General features: G+C 42.6%; 1 pseudogene across 1 annotated transcript; it reads right to left on the reverse strand.

Moving 5' to 3' along the window:
- Positions 1–21,599: 21,599 nt before the first annotated feature.
- Positions 21,600–23,569, reverse strand: LOC143605609 (large ribosomal subunit protein uL15c-like; annotated as a pseudogene). Its single transcript, XR_013148578.1, has 3 exons — positions 23,174–23,569; positions 22,747–22,898; positions 21,600–21,975 (listed from the first exon to the last, which is right to left on the reverse strand). The product of XR_013148578.1 is annotated as a large ribosomal subunit protein uL15c-like (transcript).
- Between the last annotated feature and the right edge of the window lie 205 nt (positions 23,570–23,774).

Genomic DNA, 23,774 nt, shown 5'->3' on the forward strand with positions numbered 1-23,774 from the left:
ATGATCATCGATCGTTTAACCAAGTCTGCTCATTTCATTCCAATCCGCGAGAAGTATTCTATCGAGCAACTTGCTCAAATCTATGTTCGGAAATTGTGTGTTGATACGGTTTACTATTGAATATCATCTTCGATCGCGATGCTTGTCTTACTTCTCATTTATAGCGATCACTTCAAGAAACCTTGGGAACACGTCTCGATTTTAGCACCGCTTATCATCCTCAAACGGACAGACAATCCGAACATACAATTCAAACACATAAGGATATGCTACGAGCGTGTGTTCTTGATTTCAGTGGGAATTGGGATTCTCACATTCTTTCATTGAGTTTTCTTACAATAACAGTTTCCATTCTAGCATCAGTATGGCTCCTTTCCAAGCTCTTTATGGTCGTAAATGTCGTTCTCCGATTAGTTGGAACGAAATCGGTGAAGCTCAAATCACGGGACCTAAAATGGTCCAAGAAGCCACCGACATTATCGATCAAATCCGTAAGAACCTGCTAGCCGCTAGAAGTCGTCAAAAGAGTTATGCCGACAAATGGCGAAAACCGTTCGAATTTAATGTTGACGATCTTGTCCTTCTAAAAGTATCTCCTTGGAAGGGGATAGTCCGTTTTGGAAAGAATGGAAAATTAGCTCCTCATTTCGTAGGACCTTTTAAGATCCTTGAAAGGGTTGGTAAAGTAGCTTATCGACTCGAACTACCGGCGGATCTTACCGGCGTTCATCCGACTTTTCGTGTTTCAAATCTTAAAAAGTGCGGCCGATGGTAATCTCCATATACCTCTCGACGAAGTACATGTCGATGAGTCGATGATCAAGGTTGAACGACCCGTTGAGATCATGGATCGCAACAAAAAGAAAACCAAGCGTAGTCGTATTCGGTTAGTCAAAGTTCGATGGCAATCACGGCGCGGCGCGGAGTTTACTTGGGAACGAGAAGATAGAATGAAGGAGAAGTATCCACACTTGTTTGCATCATCATCTTCATCTTAATTTCGGGACGAAATTCCCTAAAGTAGGGGATACTGTGACATTCGTCAATTCGGATCTTATTTGTATTCGTGTTTGTATTTGTTTATCATGTAACCCGGCCCTTTTTGTAAACCGAAACCTTTGATATAATAAAAATGATGGATTTTATGTTACAATATTGTTTTATACTTGTTTGGTCTCAAAAACATCCTTTTCGGTCCTTAAAATGCCTTAAAAACGCTTTAAATCAACTCCAGGGACCAAAATTGCCACATTTACAAAGTTTGAATTGTCTGGCCGCCCACCCCATAGCAATACGCGATGGGTGAGGCCCTAGGCCATCGCGTGGCGTGACCCCCTACAGACCAGCAGCTTCATGTTGTTTGTTGTTGTGCTTTACATCCTTTTATCCAATCCGAGTTTTTATACCTTAGACCTCATGCATAACTCTTTCAAGCTTATCCTATTTATAACCACCCTTATGCTTCATAATTCCCTGCTCATACTTCATTTTCTCTCTCAAATTCAAGATTCTAAAGGTTGTTTTTCATTGTTCTTGGAGGTTTGACTTTCAAAAGTCAAAATGATCAAAGTCTTTCATTTTAATCAACTTGATAGCTCTTATTAATGCTTGAAGATTGTTATACAACATATATATAGTATACACCCCTTGTTACCTTTGGTGGTCATTTCTCCGGTCTCGGTCGGTGAAGTGTCGGATCTCGTAAGACAAGGCTTCATGGAGGACTGACGTAGTCCTTGATATATATATAATTATATAACTTGTTTATGCTTACTAACCATGCTTAACTACTGCTCATTTTAGTTTGTATATCATATTTATGAAGTTCTATGGTTATGGGTTTCTAAAGACTAGCCTCGGTTTAACCATAAATAGCTCTAAACCGTAAACTGGACTTTGTTTACTAGTTTTGTTAAATAATCGTGTAAACATGCTTTATGTTAGATTTAAGTTTCTAAAATCATTTTTATGAGTTCTATGGTTATGGGTTTGTAGAATCTAACATCGGTCTTGACCCGAAACAAGATCCAAACCGTAAACCGAACTTTCGTTTAAAGACTTTATTGTTGACTTTTTGGTTGTAAAACTTAAGTATCCTCATTTATAAATTATTATACAAGTTCTTTGATGTTTGGGCATGTGGTAACTATTCTTGACCTTATTTCCAAGATAGAAACCGAACTAAACCAATTTCGCTAGCTTAAGACACACAAATGTGTTTCTAGCTATCAAGACTTGTATATTTCTTTAAAAATATTTTATAAACTGATTTTAAATATTTTCTTAAAGTACTTGGAATGTTGAATCCAACTTGATCTTATAACAAAGTTTGGACCGACAAAACCGAACACCCGCTTAACGGACGTTATTAGTTCTAAAACAATAGAACTACATACTTGGTTAAGTCTTATTAAATTTTATTGAGTTATCTCATAACATTCATTATTTTGGAAAGTTGACTTTGGGTTTGACCAATTACCAAGACCCGAACCAACAACTCGAACACTCGTTAAAACCCGTTTTAGTATCTATATTATAAAGGGACTTGCATTCTTGCATTTTTACTCACCTTATTACTTAACATAGGTTGAGTAAATATTAAGGGCTAGATACTTTAACCCGGTTTCGAGAAAACTTATATCTTTAAAAGACTATTATTATAATCCTTAAATATTTACATTTTAAAACTTAAACTTTAAAGGGACTTGCATTCTTGCATTTTTACTCACCTTATTACTTAACATAGGTTGAGTAAATATTAAGGGCTAGATACTTTAACCCGGTTTCGAGAAAACTTATATCTTTAAAAGACTATTATTATAATCCTTAAATATTTACATTTTAAAACTTAAACTTTAATTGTTTGCATTCTTATTATTTATTTTATTTAAAAGACTTCCTAGACAACCTTTCTAACACAAGACTTTCTTTCATCTAGGCTTTACTCGTTAAACCTCATCCTTCCGGTTACTCGTCATTTTACCAAACAAGTTTATTACTTGAACGTGAGTACTTTTCATACCCCGTTTTCCATCTTTCGTTTTGTGGGTGATATTGCATGCTTATTCAAACTAAATATTTTTATACTTGAGTCTTAAACCACAAACTTTATTGTATACTTTACTTAAATAAATGCTCGATTTGGTGTTTTATGCTTACATGCTTATATGTTAATGTGTTTACCGCTTTTGGTTGGTTGATTCATAAATCCGAGTATATTTGGCATCCCCTTATAGAAAGGTGCCGTTAATGTATTCTTATTAACGATTTCATATAAATCTGAGGCTATTTGGCATTCTCTTATAGCAAGGTGTCGTTAATGTATTTTTATTAACGATTTCATTATTTAACTTGTTGCTATTATTTATTGTTTTGTATACAAGTTGTGGAATTTCCTACTATATACTAATTTTTTAAAACTATGAAATTGCTCACCAACCTTTGTGTTGACAAATTCTATTTTATGCAATGTTACAGGTTTGAATTTAGGTTGACTCGAGAACTTGAAGAAAAAAGTTGTTAAGACTATTAGGTTATTAGCGAAATGAACAATATATTATTTGCTATATTTGAATTCGTTTATTGTATGAACATGTTATGTGACTCGTTATGATTTTGTGAAATTGAATGAGTTGATTAAATGTTGTCACTTTAAATAGTGTCTTGTGTTTTTGGGCAATCCGTTGTACCCCGACATGTTCCGCAGTCTTTGGTCGGGGTGTAACAACATTGTTCATACTTTCACCCTGTATCGACAAAGTTACCCTTATCGCTAGCTACCGTCATTTGACAGTTTCGTTTATATTTGAAACTCGTATGTGTTTACATTTGAAACATTTTCATTTCCTTTGTTTCTTTGAAAAACAGTTTGTGTTTGATTGGTTTTATGATTTTAACTTGAACGTTGGTTTTATTAAAGCTGGAAGGCTGCTTGTTTAAATTATTATATAAATGAACACGAACAAACTTAAACTACTAAAAATAAATGAGTGCATAAATACATTGCAATCTCGCAATCACAATGTAGTCTTGTTTTATAGAAAAATAGAAAGTCTGGAAAATTAATCACTATAAACTGATTTTTCGCTCAGTATATTTGTAACTCTATGCTCACTTATGCTCATTCTTTTACTTTCAAGAACCATTGATGTTTATACCATTAATGAACGAACATAAAAAGAAAAGCTCACTTATGTTCATGCTTTTACTTTCAAGAACCGTTGTTGATTATACTATTAACTGAAGGCCTCGGGATCGATTAAACGAACAATAATACGTAAGTAACAACAATTAACAAGAACAAATTTTGTATTATTGATTTGGAATTGAAAACGGATTGTTTACAATGGTAGTGGCCGGAGGTATTTATACCCTCTGGCGGTTATTCCGTCAAGGGTCGCGACAGTTAACCAAAATAAAACTGTCGCATCGTTTCTAATATTCCTAATTACAATTTTTACACAAACTATCAACTATTTACAATTTGCACCCTAACTATATTAACAGAAGTTTCTAACAGAGTTTATCTATTCCATAATAAACTAAAGAAGTATTTAACAAGATCGATGATTAACTAACAATCACCCCCTTAATCTCGATCTTCAACATGGCTTGCTTTGTCTTCATAGAAGTGTAGTTAAACTATGTACGAGAGGAGCCTCCGGATCTTTCTCATTTTCTTTGTTTTTCCACTTTGGGCATTCATATGCAAAGTGACCATATTCATTACATTCATAGCACTTGAGATCACTTTTGTCTTTGTTTCTGCGACTCGTATTTCCACGTCCTCTCTCTTATTTGAAAGGTTCTCTTCCTTGAGTTTTGTCTTGGCTTATATTACCACAACTTTTCCATGATGCTAGTTCTTAGGATGATTGCTAGCCATCAAAAGCTTTTTTTCGTTATCGTCTTCTAGTTCTTCTTGACTTTTAAAACGTTCTTCAAAGGCTATTATTCTATTCAAATGGCATTTTGTCAATTTCCAAATATTGCTCGATAGATGCCACAATTGGTAGAAATTTTTTTGGAACTGAATTGAGCACTTTCCTTACAATTATCTTATCCTTGAGATTGGAACCAAAACTTTTAAATTTGGCTCTTATGCTTCCCAATTTTCAAGAGAAATCACTCACGGTTTCATTTTCTTTCATCTTTAACTTCTCTAATTCGCTCCTTAATGTTTGTAGACGTGCTTTCTGAACTAGATCCGCTCCTAGGTGTCGAACTTTTATCGTGTCCCACACTTCATTTGTTGTCAGGTGTTGTGCCACTTGCATCAAAGTATCTTCTGGCAACGTTTGTAGGGTCATTGCCTTGGTCGTATATGCCTTCTTTTCGTCAACTTCTTCTGAGCTTACCGCTTCCCAAAGACCATAAGCCTTTAAGATTGTCTCCATCAATAATGCCCATGTCATATAGTTTGACTCAGTCAATTTTGGACATTGAAGAGATATATTCCCTTGCTCACGAATTTTTGTTGATCCACTTGACGAATCTTCTTTGCCCAACATATTTTCTTACTTCTTACTCGGTTGAACCAAACAAGTTTTTGTTTTTACCACACAAGATTTGTACTACACAGGATTTATTTGCCACACATGTATTTGTTTGCCACATAGGACTTAGATTTGCCACACGGGTCTTAGATGCCACATAGGTCTTATTGCCACACAGGACTTAGATTGCCACATAGGTCTTAGATACCACACATGTCTTACTCTTTCTCTACGAATCACGAAGGTTCGAAGCTTGCTTTTCGAATCACACAGGTTCGATTATTTTTTATTTTATTCAAGTTCTTTGTTATTCTTTTTTTGAAAAGAATGAATATTTTGACCTTGGTTATTATTCTTTCTTATAATCAATTAATAATTATTTATAATAAATAATTAACCTTGGTTAATATAAACTGACTTTCCAGATGCCGTCTCCAATATTTGTTCCTAGTATTCACAAAATCAAACCAACTTTCTGTCGTTCCTTTTTCCGACTAACACTAGCCACGCCGGCCGTTAAAATTTAATTAGATTCTCCTTGTCAGATATCTTTCGCCGTTCTTTCAACAGGTACTTATTATCCGTTTTCTTCACTGGTTATTGCAATTCACCGATTAGGGTTCCAAATTTGGGGTTTCTAGAGCCTCGCTCTGATACCATTTGAAGGCCTCGAGATCGATTAAACGAACAATAATATGTAAGTAACAACAATTAGCATGAACGAATTTTGTATTATTGATTTGGAATTGAAAACGGATTGTTTACAATGGTGGTGGTCGGAGGTATTTATACCCTCCGGCGGTTATTCCGTCAAGGGTCGCGACGGTTAACCAAAATAAAACCGCCGCATCTTTTCTAATATTCCTAATTACAATTTTTACACAAACTATCAACTATTTACAATTTGCACCCTAACTATATTAACAGTTGTTTCTAACAGAGTTTATCTATTCCATAATAAACTAACAAAGTATTTAATGAGAATGATGATTAACCAACATTAACGAACATGAACAAAAAAAATGATCATTTATGTTCATTCTTTTACTTTCAAAAACCGTCGTTTATACTATTAACGAACGAACATGAACAAGAAAATTCCAATTAAGCTAATGGTTGTATTTTAATTTAGCAAAAAGGCATGCATATCCTGCTTAAAGCTTGATTTGGCTAGTTTGGCGTAAATCCAACTGGCTTGGTATAAAGACAATTGTGACTGTCTACATGGTCGTTAGTTAGATGCAAACAATTCAAATCGTAGAATAATTACCGAACTTAGACTATGTAGGCTTCCTAAACATCCAAACATAAATCCACACTTTGATGGGCCACCTATGACCCGCGGTTGTTACACGTCCATCTAGCTCCGTAACTGAGCCTGAGACATTCGAACTTGCTCTTCCATCCGCGGTACTATACATGCAGGGACCACTGCTACTAGCCTACTATTTGGTGATATTTGATCATCTTTTCTGGCCCGCAATACCTCCTACACGGCTGTTGAACACCTCGCGTCGTCCTACATATATTGGTCTCGAAACTGAACTAGAAATATTACATTTTTTTTAGAGCAGTAACCTCTATGTGCTAATTATTTCTTGGAATGTTGTAATCACCTGAAATTATAGCACATTGTTATAAAATGAATTTAACATAATTTTAATCATTACAAAATCTTTAATATTAGATCTAGTGTTTAAAATTTCAGATGCATTAGTTCCAAGAACTTTCCACAGTTGTAATTGTTGAGTCCGTAAGCGGTTTAACCTATTAAACAACCACCTTTGGATCCAACATACATTTATAAAACAAAAAAAAAGTTTGCATAATAACACTAACCATATGAAGTCGACACATTTCGTGGGCACAAATGCAAGATGACTTCACATCGACTGAATATGATCTTTTGCTTCATTCAGTTTCTGCTAATGCTTCAGAAGCAGCTTTTAGTGAACGGACAGCCCATTAAAAACTGCTTGCTTATGACTTTTCTTTGGAGTTTGAAGCCTGCCTAATGTTGGGTGTGTTACGAACCATGTTCGTTAATCAAATGGTCCAAAGAAAATAGACAGAAACCAGAATAGAATTCATAGATTTTTGGAAGAGACTTTGATTTATCAAATCATAATAATTTCATTCATGACTTTGATTGAATACACAAAGCAAATAAATAGACTTACAAACTACTACCCCACTATCTAGATAACTACCCACTAACTAAGAAAACACATAAGAAGTGAACATGTGCTCTAATAATCTTGATACATGCAACATGGTTGGAAGGCACGTAACAGGGTGGTGTGCTATTTATGTTCTACAAAATATACTAAAGAGTTGGAAAATAGTTGGAGTGGGTCATACTTTTGATTGTACCGTGGATGATTCCGGCAGGCCCGTGGGTCATATTTTTTAGAAGCGAGAGTAAACACATTGCAACCTGAAGAAACACTAATGAACCCTGGACAGATTATAGATAATCTGGGGGTTAAGTAATGTTTCCTACGAGGATGAGGTCTAGCAGAGAAGGTTGTTCTTTAGGAGACCTGCAAAACAAACACCGTAAGCTCGTCACTGAGAAGGGGGGGGGTTCCTCCTTGTGACCACCATCCGGCGTGAGAATCAGACTAGATTGCTCTGAATATAAGTGTATATTAAGAGATTGCTAGATAAGATTAAGATATCAGATGATGTCCTTACCATTCCAAGGTGTTGGAGTATTTATAGCCGAAGGTAGGTTTCCTAGAAGGTACTGCCGGCTGAATAGTATTCCTGTTCCACCAACAGTGGACTACGCACAGGCCATGCTGGTTGGTGGGTAGGCTACGGCCAACAGTAAAGGTCGGCTGTATACTGTTCCTTTACTGCCGGCTACGCACTGTTCCACCAACTGTAGGCTGCGCACGTCCCCTCGTAAGGGTTGGTGAGTAGGCAGCGGCTAATAGTGACAAACAGTACTAGAGGGTGCTCCTCCTCTTATTGTTGTCGGTGAGCTGTCACCCTGTGATTGGTTCATGGGCTGCTCTGGTCAATTTGTCTGTTCCGCCCATACCTTAGTAGGTATAGTACGAAAGACCTTCCAGAAGCATACGGACTGGCTCATTTGGGCGGGAGTATTCCCGCCTTGCTCATTCCTTCATGTGACTACTGAAGTAGCTAATGCCTTGTGCGTGTAGCCTTGCTGTTAGTGCGGGTAGCCTACCCTGATGGCTTGTATCCGCAGCTGCGGGAACAGGCGGGGTACTTCACCATTGGGAGGCTTTCCCTGCGGGTACAGCTGGCGTACTGCGCGTATGGTTCTTTGAGCATGGTGGGTCCTACTGGAGCAGTTGGTCATTGCGCAGACGTCCCTGTTCAAGGTGAGTCTTGCGGGTCCAACTGGGCTCTGCTGGGACCTACCTCTTCAAGGCCCCCCAGTCCAATGTTCTTCTCATTAATTATTAATAAGTGAGGTGAACTTTTGGACTTAGCTAGGGGTTTTGAAAAGGGTTTAGTTTTTAGGTTTTCCGTGGTGATTCTTCCCGCGGTTTTCCTGATGTCACGCAGAAATTCCCGACTTTTCTGCTTGATCTTTGGGTATGAAGCGGGTAGGTTTGTAACCTCCTCGCACGTCAGGAACGTTGAGTCCCATTTGTGTGGATTCTCCATGGGGTCTAGGTAGTTTTCAACATAGTGATCAATTATGCTAAAACCACCAATTCCATCTTGGAGTTTCAAACAATATAGTTCTCGACGTTCCCGTCATGCGGGGATGTTATTCCTGTTTCCGCAAGCATGGCCCAGAAGATCCTTCTTGGTTTGAATTCCCTGCAGAGTGCTAAGTATGTGAAGGGTTTTGCCTTGACACTATACCCGCACTTGTCTTACGGTTACTTTATTTCCAAGGTATTCCTGGCGTCAATTCCCTGCGGGTGCTAAGTATGTGAAGGGTTTTGCCTTGACACTGTACCCGCACCCGTCTTATGGTTACTTGGTTGCCAAGGTAAGGGGTATTTTCCCGCTTACTTTTGAATCTTTTTGAATTTTGAATTTCGAAATTCGAAGAGTTGGTGGAAAGATAGGAACAGTCCAAACATCTGAAACGTCGTGCGACGGTTTCTTCTGACTGTGTCAGGACGTGCAGGAAGTTATGGTGACGTGACAGTACATGGTCATTCCAGACGCTTTTTCAGGCGCTTGGGCGCGATTTTTCGGGCGCGTGGCCGCTAAATTAATGGTATGCGTCCTGTCAACAGCTGTTGCCAGCTTGCTTTTTGCCACGTGTCATAGTTTCATTGCACCTTCGTTTTCTCTCTCTTCCGTATTAAATGCATCGCATTAATTGCGATTAGTATATAAAGGGGGAGAGGGTTCTTTGTAATCCACACTTTCACTCTTCTCTTCATCTTTTAAGCGATTTCCGGCGAATACTCATCCTTTTCAGGCAAGCATTCTCCCGAAATCGTTTTCTTCTTCTTTTACAAGATGTCTCGTGATATCAATTCTACAACTGATGATAAGAGTACTGCTGGTGAGTGCCAGTGTGCTCTGCCTGGCGATCTATATCGGTACGTCGTCAGGAAGTTCATGCTCGAGTCTCTCGAGCCTGAGTTTCCTGAACCCCACCAGACGGTATACGATGCCCCCAGAGGCAAGATCGAGGTTTGTGCTGCATTCTTTGTCTATGGGAATCTTAGGTTCCCATTGACAAAGTTTGTTTACCGTGTCCTTGAGAGGCACGGTGTTCATTTGACCGAGTTGCACCCCATGGCGATCGCCAAGATTCGCCACTTTGAGTGGGTGTGCCGGATACTGGGCGTTGAGCCCTATGTTGACCCCCTGATGACCTTCTACACTTGGAGGTGCATCCAGGGGTGGTACACGTTGACAACCCGGATTAAGGGTTTAAAGATCTGCGCGACCGAGCGCAGTCTTCACGCGTGGAAGAGGGAGTTTTTCTTCATATCCGCTCGCGCCATCCCCATTGCCATGAAATTCAAGAACGGGCAAGCACTTCCCAGCCTTCACGCCTCCAGCTACCAGGAGGCGGAATGGTTTGCGAAGATATCTCGGGTCCAATCTCCGATTTACCGGTTTGCGGAGTCCGGGATGGTGATGCTGGGGATGAGCCGGGTGTGGAAGGCTGCCGATGCGCAAAAGATCCCAATCGTCCTCGAATACGGTTCGAACTCTGTTCCTTACGGTATGCTTCGTCTCTTATTGTTGATTCTGAATTGCTTCTAACTTTTTTCCTGTTTATTTCAGAGGGGAACGACCTGCAGTCGCTCCTTAATCCGCGGGAGGCTGATGGTCCCGCCCGGATGGGTACTCGCGCTCTAGACGAGAACGAGTTGCCCATCCTAGAACAAACGGCGGATCGGTTCGTGGAGGTCTATCCGCTAGGCCATGAGATCCTTAGTGCCCGTCGGCCAGGTAAGGCGCTATTCGACCCTCGACCCCTCAATGTTGAAACCTCTGCTGGGCTGGAATTCCTTTAATCGTATGTTCTGATGAGGAATCCACAGATGGTCCTCCGTTGGTGCGGAAGAAGAAGGCTGCCGGCGGGAAGGGGAAGGAGAAGGCCTCCACTGCCGATCCAGCGCCTCGGTCTGATTCGGAGACCGAGAGCGAAGAGGTGGCGGGGAATCCCGGTGGTGATAAGACCACCGCTCCGGAGGTTGCGACTGTCACCTCCGGAGAGCCAAAGAAGACGACGGTGACCGGCGCAAAGAGGCCGGCTCCATCGGGTCCGTCCCCGCCTCTCCGTACCTTTAGGCTCAAGAAAACCCGTAAGTACAACTTTCCTTTAGCTTTTATCTTCATAGCTTAATATCTTTTAACACTTTTCTTCTTTACGCAGGCGTGGATGTTGACGCATTCCAGGGTGGAGCGCCGAGTAGTACCTCCCCGCCAATGACGGCAGGCTTGGTCAGCCTACCTGAGGCGACGACCCAGGCGCCTGCGCCTGCTTCCGCCGGTCCAGTTGCTCACTCCTTTGAGCCGACTGTTCCAGCTGAGATGACGTCACCGCCGGCTGTGAGTGCTATTTTTACAGCATCTTTCACCGAGCCGGCGGTTACTATTGCTGCGGATCCCGCGGCGGCGACCGCTGCGGCTGCTACCGTGCCTCCGCCATCGGCAACGACGGCCGGTCCATCAGGTACGCATGGGGCTTCTCGCCAGTCTTTGCCACCTTCCCATCTGCCTGACCTCTTGGATGGATTTCCTTTGGGTTCAGGTGATTGGTTCGGCGGCTATCGGCCTGTTATTGACCCTACAGGTGCGTAGGGTTCTTCTGGCCCATTTTATATATATATATTTTATCATCTTTTCCTAACTGCTGTGTTTTTTGCAGTGTCGGATTACAATGAAGTGTATGTTCCACGATGGAACATTCGCCGAGGAACAACCCTTCGCACCCCTGTGGAGTGCGTGGAATGGGCTCGTCACGCTGCTCCCAGTGGTGCGTTGGGGGAAGCCATGGCTAGCTACCAGGAGGGTAGGCTAACCAATGAGCTTCGGGTTCTCCTGGCCCGGATGCAGCCGCGCGTCGAGCTGCTTTGTCGTGAAAACGACAAGTTAAAAGCAGCTCGCCTTAAGGAAGTAGCTCAGGCGCGGGCTGTCCGGGAAGAGAACCAAAAACTTGCCGCAGTGGCTGCGGAGAAGGAGAAGGCCTTCAAGGCCCTCGAGGTTGAAGTTCAGGCTCGACTCGAGGCCCGTTCCAAGGCTGCCCAAGCTGTTAATGAACAGCTTCGGCTGGCAAAGGAAACTGCGAGGAACGCAACCGAGAGGGCCACCAAGGCTGAAGCTGTTGCTGAGCCTCTACGCGTGGAGAATGAAGAACTTAAAGCCAAATTAGAGGCTCTCCAGCAGGCTCATGATGCCTTGGCGATGGAAGACGCCAAAAAGCTCCAGGAGATCTTGGACCAGAGGGGGGTGCTTGACCATACTGAGCGGAAGCTAAAGGGCTTCGAAGAGGCTGCGGCTAAAGAAGTGTTGCTTGCCAACCTTAACAAGAGTGAAGCCGAACGCGCCCGTAACGAAGCTCAAGCTGCCCTCCAAGAAGCTCTGGTTGCCAAGGAATGGCTTCTTCGAGAAGCGTTGTCTCAGGTAAGCTTTCATGTCTTTACGCTTTTCTTTGTAAATAGAAAGGGTTTTGACACTTGTATATTTTCTTGTAGGTTGTGCATCGGGTCTTCTCAGAGACATCTTACGACGATGCTATGAGCGCAGCCCTCAACGCTTCTCACGAGGATGGGGAACGGGCCGGCTTCCTGCTTGGTCTAGGGTTCGTTGAGAAAGGCGTCCCGCCTTCCAACTTCCCTTTGTATAATGTGGATACTGAAGCTGCTTATGACCAAGCAGTGAACCAGTATGCTGCCTTCCCGCATCCGGTGGTGGAGAAGGTGAATGAAGTTGCTGCTGCTGATGATGGGCTAGCTATCCTTAATGTTTTAGAATAAGTTAACCTTTGAATGTGGTAGATAATAGGTGTGAAGTTTTGCTTCCTCTTTCGTGATTGTGCGTGTAGGACCGTCACTTGCACTTAGTAGGATGGCTAAACTTTACCCATATCTGACCTGCGTGTAGGTTTTCCTCATCCTTTTTTAGGATAACCTTTGAACGTGGTAGATGATAGGTTGAAGTTTTGCTTCCTTGTTCGTGATTGTGCGGCTAAGACCGTCACTTGCACTTACAAGGATGGCTAAACTTTACTTACATCTGACCTGCGTGTAGGTTTTCCTTATTTTTAGCGTTGTGTTTATGCGGGTTTTGCCGCCTTCCACACGTAACGACTTACTTCTTCCCTCATTTATGCGGTGAATACCGGCACCAGTGTGGGAAGTTCATAAGTATAAAGGTAAAGTTATCAACACATTGTGAAAGGAGAATCATTTCCATTAGAAGTGGCTCTAGGCCTTTTCTTTACAAGTTTGGAATTGATCTACATATAACATTTGCGTAATTGAGCTCCATTCCATGTTCTTGGGATGGGAGTGCCATCGAGCCTTTCGAGCCGGTATGCGCCCTTTCCCAGGACTTCTTTGATAATGTATGGCCCTTCCCAGACCGGGGCCAGCTTTCCTGGGCGTTCTTGGTTCGAAGCCTCGTTGTTACGCAGTATGTAGTCTCCTACATTGAAGTTGCAGAGTTTTACCCGCGTGTTGTAGTACTTTTGCATTTGTCGCTTGTAGTTCTCTTCACGCACTGCGGCTAAGTCTCTGCGTTCCTCGGTCAGCATAAGATCCAACCGTCTTTCCGCATCATTGTCTTCTGGCTGAATCAAGATCCTTGGTGAGGGTAAACCAATTTCAACCGGGACCATGGCTTCCGTGCCATAAGTGAGGCTGAACGGGGTTTCTCCCGTACTGGCCTTCTTCAGCGTTCTGTTTGCCCAAAGGACGTGTGGAAGCTCGTCCACCCAGCCGGATCTGTGTTCCAAGAGTCTTTTCTTGATGCCTTCGACGATGCTCTTGTTTGCTCTTTCCACCTCACCATTACCTTGTGGGTGTGCCACTGAGGTAAAGGTGTGGGTGATTTGAAGTTCTTTCAGCCACTGTTGTAGCTTCTTGTCAGCAAAGTTGGTGCCGTTATCGCTCACCAAATTCTGTGGAAGTCCAAAACGACAAATAATAAATTCCCAAATAAATTTTTTGATATGTTTTGCGGTTGTTTGGGCTAAGGGTTTTGCTTCTATCCACTTGGTGAAGTAGTCGATGGCTACCACTAGGAACTGAACATTTCCTGCTGCTGTAGGAAATGGGCCTGTCACATCGATGGCCCACTTCTGAAATGGCCATGAAGAAGTGACTGGAACAAGTTCATTCTTCGGGCGGTGCGTGTTGGGTGCGTAAAGCTGGCAAGACCTGCATTTTCTGATGTATGCCAGTGCATCCGTATGCATCCCCGGCCAAAAGTATCCCGCGTTGTTTAGCTTAGCTACAACAGCGCGGGGACCTGCGTGTACTCCACAGATGCCTTCGTGTACTTCCCTTAGGAGGTAGTCAGCATCTTGGTTGTCCACGCATCTTAAGAGTGGGCCAAGAAAGTTACGTCTGTAAAGGATGTCATCGATGAGTTGATAATTCAGTGCTTTACAGCGTAGTTTTCTTGCCTGTGTTTTGGATTCTGGTAGTGTACCTGCCGCAAGGTATTTTATTATTGGTGTCATCCACGTTTCCGTGCCGGTTTGGATGACACAAATTTCCTTGTGCGGGACCGAAGGTGTCTCGAGGAGTTCAATGCGGATATCCTTTCCTAAGTGGGTGAAGGCTAATGATGCAAGCTTGCTTAACGCATCCGCAGATTTGTTTTCACTTCGCTTGACGTGTATGACTTTGCAGTCATTGAAATCGCGCATAAGGGATTTTGCTTGTGCGAGGTATAGGGCCATTGTGTCGTTCACGGCCGTGTACGTCCCGTTGATTTGATTGGCTACCAACATGGAATCCACGTGAGCTTCCAAGTTTTTCACCCCCATCTTACGCGCAATTCTCAGCCCAGCCAAGAATGCCTCATATTCGGCTTCGTTATTCGTACTTGGAAAAGCCAGTCGAATAACGTAAGTGTATTCTTGGCCTGCTGGGTTGGTTAGTTTCAGCCCTGCGCCTGAACCCTCGTTACTGGCTGCTCCATCAGTGTAGAGTCGCCAGACATCATTGATGTCTTGTGCTGGAGAGGGTTGAACCTCTTCCTGGCACTCTTTTTCCCGCGATGCAGGCACTTCTGCAATAAAGTCGGCCAGAACCTGGCCTTTTATGGCTGGTCTTGGTTTATACTTTATCGCGTATTCTCCCAACTCAATTGCCCATTTGGCTAGGCGTCCCGATAACTCGGGTTTGCCTAGAACGTTTGCAAGTTTGAAGTTAGAGAGAATGGTTATTGGGTGGCCCTGGAAATATCGTCTTAACCTGCGTGAAGCGTGTATAAGTGCTAAGACTAATTTTTCGAGGGTAGAGTACCGGGTTTCTACGTCTGTTAGGACACGGCTGACATAATAGATTGGCATCTGGATGCCTTTTCGCTCTACTAGCAGGACTGCCCCGGTTGCTCTATCTGTTGCGGAAAGGTATAGGATTAACTCCTCTCCCGCTTTTGGTGCTGTGAGTGTTGGGAGTTCGATCAAGCGTGACCGAATCTCCTGAAAAGCTGCTTCCGCTTCTGGTGTCCAGCGGAAGTGCGTTTTCTTTAAACAGTTTCTCAACGTTGACACGAAGGGAAACGACTTATCCGCGTGGTTTGCCAAAAAGCGATTAAGTGCCACCAGTCGTCCATTCAGCGTCTGAGCCTGTTTGATGGTAGTAGGTGATTCCATTTTGATAATGGCTTCGACCTTTTCAGGGTTCGCTCTGAAGCCATCTTTAGTGACGATGACCCCCAAGAACTTCCCTTCTTCCATTCCAAAGGCACATTTGCTCGGGTTGAGCTTCATGTTTATCTTCCTGAGCGTGTTGAAAGTCTCTTCGATGTCTTTCAACATCACTTCTGGGTCAGGGCTTTTGATGACCAAGTCATCCATGTAGACTTCCAAGTTCCTCCCAATTTGGGCATGAAACTGGTTGTCCATCAGGCGTTGGTATGTGGACCCGGCATTCTTAAGTCCGAATGGCATCATTTGGTAACAAAATGTGCCATCGGGCGTCCGAAAAGCGGTTTTGTCCTGATCATCAACGGCCATGTGTATTTGATGATACCCCTTATACGCATCCAGGAAGCATTTAAGGCGGAACGGTGCCAGCGAGTCCACCTTAAGATCAATTTCGGGTAACGGATAACAATCTTTGGGGCATGCTTTGTTCAAGTCCTTGAAATCTATGCACATGCGCCATTGTTTGTTATTCTTCGGTACCATAACGGGATTTGCAACCCAAGTTTGATATCTACTAACGCGTACGATGCCTGCGTCAAGGAGTTCCTTGACTTGGGTTCTACACGCGTTAGTTTGTTCTGGCCCCATTACTCTGCGCTTTTGTACGATCGGCGTAACAGCCGGATCGCATTTGAGCTTATGCTCTGCCTTACTTCGGGGCACACCAGTCATGTTAGCTGGTGTCCACGCGAAGATGTCAGCGTTTTTTTGTAATAAGCGCTTGAGTAAGGTGCGTGTGGGATCAACAATTGTTGGGCCAATGGTGACGGCCTGGTCCGGGTACTTGCCGTTGAAAGCCCATCTTTCTGGTTCGGTGATGGTTGGTTTAGCCATCTTTGGTTTGGGTTTAGATGAGACAGATGCGATGCATACCTGGGGAATGCCGGTGATCATCGCTACTTCCTCAGCTGTTGGCCATCCCATCATGCCGTGGACTGAGGATACCACGGCGTTGAATCTTGCCATCCCGTCTCTCCCGAAGAGAATGTCGTATGTGTGGTGTGGCTTCCTCATCACGACAAAGTCCACGTCTTCTGTGCGGGAGTGTTTCCCATCTGTAAGAGTGACGGGGAAAGATAGGATACCCAAAGGGGGTGTTTGTGCTGCCATCAAATCCTTCCATCGAGGCGCAGATCGTTTCCAGGCGTTCCTTGTCTTCGTCATCTAGCTTGTCGAAGAACTGCCTGTACATCACTGTTGACGAGGCGCCGTTGTCAGCAAGAGTGCGAGAAGTGATGTAGTGCCCCAGCTGGCTTTTGATGACGATAGGGCCTTCTTTGCTGGGTCCTCCTGGCACTCGCGGGAAGCGCACCTCAGCTTCCTTCCACGCACATGGTTCTGGCGTTCGCCTTTTTCTTCCTCTGATGTTACCATGAACCATGTTGATGCTGATGTCAACGGGCTTTCGTCCGTTGCCTCGGTACCGGTTGTCGTTCCGTCCTCCCTTCTTGATTGATGCCACCAGGTGTGCCAGTCTTCCATCCTTGACGAATGCTTCAACAATATCCTTCAAGGATGTACACTCTTCCGTACCATGACCTTTTGTCCCGTGGAAGTCACAGGATTTGCTCTGATCCGCATTAGGTCGGTGCCGGATCACTGGAGCTTTTGGCCACGGTAGCTTTTCAGTGGCAAATATCTCCGTGACGCTTTTGGTGAGTGGCGTCCACCGGTGCTTTTGGCTTGAAGGGTGTGTATGGTTTCTTCCGCCAACAAGAGGGTGAGAGCTGGATGAGGTGTCAAAGTTTACCCTTGACTGCCAGATACCTAGCTTCCTCTTTTTGTTCTGCCGGGCAATCCGAACATTGTTCTCTCTTGTCCTCTGCGTGTAGAGGTGTGTACTCTGGGGAAGATCCCTTCCCAGTTGCTTTTCCGTCTCGGCAAAGCGCTTTGCCGCCGTCATGATGGCATCCCATGTTGATGGCATGCCATCCTTACCCGTCAATGTGCGGATAAGCTCTTGGTATTCGGCGCCTTGGATGAAAGCGGCGCGAACCAGATCTTCACTTATGTTGCCGAGACTTAGATTTTTGGAGTTGAAGCGGGTGATGAAGTCTAGTAAAGATTCATCATCCTCTCTAACGCAGTTGAGGATCGTCCACTGTTCTTCAGTGTATTTCCTCTGTTGGCTGAAGTGCTGGCTGAACTTGTTCTGAAAGTCCGCCCAGTCATATATGTGGTGGACCGGTAAACGATCGAACCATGCCCTGGCCGCTCCGACCAGAGTCATCTGGAACACGTAACACCACGTGGGTTCCGTCCAGTTACTGACGGTAGCCCCCGCAATGAACCTGTTCAAATGGTCGTCTGGGTCGGATAGACCATCATAAGTGCCAATGTTGGACATTTGTTTGGCACTTCTCGGGGCGATTGCTTCCGCAATGTCCCTTGCAAACTTTGACTTTCCTGCATTTGTAGCAGTTGGTCTAAAGGTTTTGGAGAAGTCACGCGGGTTTCTCTCCGCATTTGTTGGTTTAAAAGCTTCCCCAAAATTCCTTTTTGGTTGGAAGTCCGTTTCCTTACGCTTCCCTTTCGCCTTATGGCAAGGGTTTGCGTCGGTATCGGATTCTTCCCTCTCGTCGTCTGAGTACTCGCACTCACTGTTCATATTGAGATGTTGGCGAGTACTGCCGAATTCGTCAGCCTGTTGAACTGAACGCAAGCGTTCATCCAATTCAGCTTGGAACTCTCTCTGACGTGCTTCGGCCCACGCCTTCACTTGATCTAGTGTTTGGCGAGGGACCCTCGTTCGTTTTTCCAACTGGGCATCAGTGAACCCCAGTGGAATATTTACTGCACTTGCCCCGGCTTGGGTAGCCGGGGTAGTGTTCGTAAGATTTGTATAACCGCCGGTGTTCCCAGTTACTGGGGTTGTGGTCACCGGGGTTTCTTGGTCACTTACTGGTCTTGGGACCGGAGTAACGTTAACCATTTCTTCAGAAACTTTGAAAAGACTGAATTAGTTCTAGCTTTTTATGCACGGATGGCGCCAATGAAGAAACACTAAGTGAACCCTGGACAGATTATAGATAATCTGGGGGTTAAGTAATGTTTCCCACGAGGATGAGGTCTAGCAGAGAAGGTTGTTCTTCAGGAGACCTGCAAAACAAACACCGTAAGCTCGTCACTGAGAAGGGGGGGTTCCTCCTTGTGACCACCCTCCGGCGTGAGAATCAGACTAGATTGCTCTGAATATAAGTGTATATTAAGAGATTGCTAGATAAGATTAAGATATCAGATGATGTCCTTACCATTCCAAGGTGTTGGAGTATTTATAGCCGAAGGTAGGTTTCCTAGAAGGTACTGCCGGCTGAATAGTATTCCTGTTCCACCAACAGTGGACTACGCACAGGACATGCTGGTTGGTGGGTAGGCTACGGCCAACAGTAAAGGTCGGCTGTATACTGTTCCTTTACTGCCGGCTACGCACTGTTCCACCAACTGTAGGCTGCGCACGTCCCCTCGTAAGGGTTGGTGAGTAGGCAGCGGCTAATAGTGACAAACAGTACTAGAGGGTGCTCCTCCTCGTATTGTTGTCGGTGAGCTGTCACCCTGTGATTGGTTCATGGTCTGCTCTGGTCAATTTGTCTGTTCCGCCCATACCTTAGTAGGTATAGTACGAAAGACCTTCCAGAAGCATACGGACTGGCTCATTTGGGCGGGAGTATTCCCGCCTTGCTCATTCCTTCATGTGACTACTGAAGTAGCTAATGCCTTGTGCGTGTAGCTTTGCTGTTAGTGCGGGTAGCCTACCCTGATGGCTTGTATCCGCAGTTGCGGGAACAGGCGGGGTACTTCACCATTGGGAGGCTTTCCCTGCGGGTACAGCTGGCGTACTGCGCGTATGGTTCTTTGAGCATGGTGGGTCCTGCTGGAGCAGTTGGTCATTGCGCAGACGTCCCTGTTCAAGGTGAGTCTTGCGGGTCCAACTGGGCTCTGCTGGGACCTACCTCTTCACAACCATTCCAGGCACCTGATAAAACCCTCTTACTAGGCGGGTCCTCCATCTGTCCGAATTTCCTGCGGTCTATAAATAAAGGGCATGAATACATAGAAACAAAGCATCTTGTTAATACATCTGTATGCAAGAAAAATGTGTCATTTGACTTTTGCGGTCAAACAATATATTTTCCATCTCCAAAATTGACATGGACTTATGAAAATTCTGTAAAGAAAATATCACACTTATGGAAACATTAATAACAAAACATACTAAAATAAGATTTTGATGTAAAGATTCTAACAAAATGTCATGGAGGTTTGAATCAAATACAAATTAAATGAACGTGCTAACTGTGAGCATAAGTAGCATAATTATATATACAACATAGTGTAGTGTAATTACAGCATAGTGTTCATACACTAAGATGTAATTACATAATTACATGGCCGTCATCTTTTTTATCTTTTGTAGAATGAGCTCGGTATATTCCCATTGCTCGTTTTTCTTCATTCAAATGTTCTTTTTCTGATTATAATTTATTATCTCAAGTACCAACATCTGAAGACTGAAGGGTGTGTGTTCGCCACAAACATCTTGGCTTGTTTAAGTCTCTCAAGCCTTTAAGTAACTTCTACTAGTGAGTCTAGTGTGACTCAGAAATCCTAAATTGGAAGGCTTAATGTCTCTGATAGCAGCTTGAAGAAATGCTGCTACTTAGTCAGCATCCACCTGGACTCGAGGTGGCAATTGTGTGGGCTTAGCTAGCACGGCCGATCCTTCTTTTTTAGACTTGTTAATTAACATCTTAAACTTATCTTTTTCTTTCGTAATCAAGTGGCATATCATCAGATTCCATCATATCATCATGCTCATTCTCCCTCGAGATTGACTTTTTCTTGTTTGAGATATGTGCTTTGAAATATTCTATCAATGGAACTTGTAACAGTTAGTTTTGACTACAATATGAAATGAGCAAGCAATCAACTATCAGCCTATAACGTTTACTAGTACTAAGTTGATGCAGCAGCCAAGACAATGAAAACTCTTATGATGTTGAACCAAACACGGTGATAGCAGTCATAGCACAATCATATTAATTGTCTTTAAAGAAAAAAATATGTATAATGAAATATTTAGTCAACTTTTTAGATATACACATATATAAGCTTTTGATACAACTTAACTAATCATAATTTCATTGGAAACAGGTACTACAAGGTAGTTATAATAATTTAGTTCGCAGTCAGTCAAATGCTCACCAAAAGCTCTAGACAAATCTTGGCCGTGTTAATTTATCAGTTATTTTGGAGTTTTAATCTCCGCTGTCCAAAGTGGCAGTTTTTTTTTAAGAGTAGCGGCTCAGCATTCTCTCTCCTGATGTTTTACGGTTCTTGTCGGTTGTAGCTGATTAACCTTGAATCTCGGCATTAGCCGTGATAATACAAGGTCATAGCTAAGAATTTTGTTTGGTCGTTATGAGTTTGTGTTGGCCGGTTGGTTTGGCTGTTATGAGTTTGCATTGGCCGTTTGGGTTTGCGAAAGAGAGAGAGAGAGAGAGAGAGAGATACAAGAACAAAACAGACAAAAGAATCTGTCCATTTGTTTTAATGTTGAGCTGATTTTAACTTACCGTGTACCATGTTTCATCATTTGTTAATACTTTATACATATAATCAAGTTTTATATAGATTTTTAAATTAACGAATCTGGTAATATTTTCTCTTGATATATTAGTAATAAAACCAGAATATAAATAAAAAAAATGGGTTACTACAGACATGAGACCTCGTACCATTTGCTTGAACACACAAACAGCTAAGATTACATAAAGCAAGAGCTACATAACAAGATGAGATCTAGATTCTTGAAGATACAGATTCCAGACAAGCAGAATATGAATAAGTGTTGCTTTACATCTATTTTCTCGTTTACAAAAACATAATACAATTGACTCAACCCTGGTTCTAAGCCGTGGATTCAGGTGATTCGTTAGCAGCTGCAGCCGCTCGTTTCTTGGCAAAATATTCTTCAGCACGGGCCAGATTCTTAGCAACCGATGGCTTGACCCATTTCTTTCGGCCTGGCAACACGGTCAATGAACAACCTGCAGCTTCAAGCTTCTCTTTAGCTTGTGCAGAAAAGGCACGAGCCTTGAAGTTCAACTTTACACTCACTTCACCGTCACCAAGAATCTAAACAAAAAACAAAAAACTTTAATTCAAACTAAATTAAGTATCAGGAAAAAAAATATCTCAAAAGATTTGGGGCGAAATATGTTTAAAAGATTACGGCAATATAAAGCCTTCTAATTTCATTTATACCCTTACAAACATGAAATTTTCACATATACTCCAGTAACTCCACCAAAACTAAAAGTATCATATCTACCCAGCTTTAATGGTTTTCTACTTAATAACCATTCTACTCCTTTCCAATATATTTATGGGCAAAAAAATTAGCTTGAAAATGAGTAAAAAAAATTAAGTTATAAATGGGTTAATAAAACATTTTGAAGTTAAAGATTGGCATATATGCAATTTTAAAGTTTCAGAAAAATAATGATAAAATGGTCATTTATTACAACTGTTTTTAATGAATTCGGTATTTGATATTTTAACTAAGGGCATATATGATATTTTTAGTTTTCCATGAGTATATTATATGATGTTTTTCAAGTTTGCAGGGGTATATATGAAATTGCCGGTTAACAAAATGGTGACAAATATAGTTTAGTGAGTAGTATTTGGTGGCAAGTTTACCATTCAAGTATACTTTAGTTGGCAAATTTGTTCTTTCATGTTAGAACCTAAAGCTGTGATCAACTGGAATTTAAGATCAAGGATTTTGTGAACAAATCTCTCATTTGAACTATTTACAAAAAATTTCCCAATGTAAAGACCTTCAAACACTCTCAAGAACCCTGATTCAGATTCAAAGAATCTAGCTTTTCTTTTATCTATTACCTTGAGTGGAAGTCTTCTTTCTCTTCCTGATGGATTGATCAGCCCCTTTGCTTTCAGGGACTCGAGTGAAACCTCTTCCCCTTCTTGAAATCCAGCAGCTTCTATGTCTTTCAAGTTCACTGGAACGTATTTCGATAGCCCAGCATGCATACCTTGATTTAACAAAACATATGCTTATGATTAGCCCCAAATTCAATTAAATCAAGACCGTGATTACCAACTTTAACTCAAACAAACATTTTAACAAGTGTTTCAAAAGCTGCAAATTGCACTAAACAATAAACACTAAATGATGAGATCTTTCAGGAAAAATCCACCCAATCAAACATTTCAACAAGCACCATGGTGTGCAATGCATAAGTATCAGAAGTATCAAATCAAAAGCATACTTATAAATAACAATATATTTATCAATTATTAATATTACCTCCAGCAATACCCCTCAATTTGGGAAGCCTGCGGTAAAGCGGCATCTGGCCACCCTCAAAGCCCTTGCGAACACCGGGACCGGACCTCGATTTCTGACCCCTCATCCCAAAGCCACAGCTCCCACCTTGTCCGGCCGCGTGTCCTCTGCCCTTCCTCTTGGCGTTCTTTCTGGACCCAGGCTGTGGGCCCAGATTGTCAAGACGGAAGCGGACATTGGAACTCACCACAGCCGTTGGAATCGCAGCAGCGCTTACAATCAATGGTTTCAGTTTGTTTTTGTTGTTGGATTGTAATTAGGGAATTGAGGAATGTGTGATTTGAGAGGTGAAAGATTACCCTTGAAATTGGAACACAGTAATGAGGAGGAGGAGGATGAGAGGATAGACGCCATTGGTAAAGAGGGTTTTGCTTTGCTTCTCTTGCAGTGAATTGTGTTTGCAAAAAGATAACGTGGAGGAGGATAACGTGATGACGTCATTTTGGGCTTTTTGCCCCATTCACAGGAACGGTTTTTGGGCTAACGATTAGAAAATTATGCTTTTCCCTTTTAGGTCCAAAAACTCGGAATCGGACCTGGAATCGTTTTTTTCATACCTAGT

The sequence above is a fragment of the Bidens hawaiensis genome, unplaced genomic scaffold, assembly GCF_021521415.1.
Source record: "Bidens hawaiensis isolate Kalapana, Puna unplaced genomic scaffold, B.hawaiensis_p1.1 tig00070390_1, whole genome shotgun sequence".
Lineage (NCBI taxonomy): Eukaryota > Viridiplantae > Streptophyta > Magnoliopsida > Asterales > Asteraceae > Bidens > Bidens hawaiensis.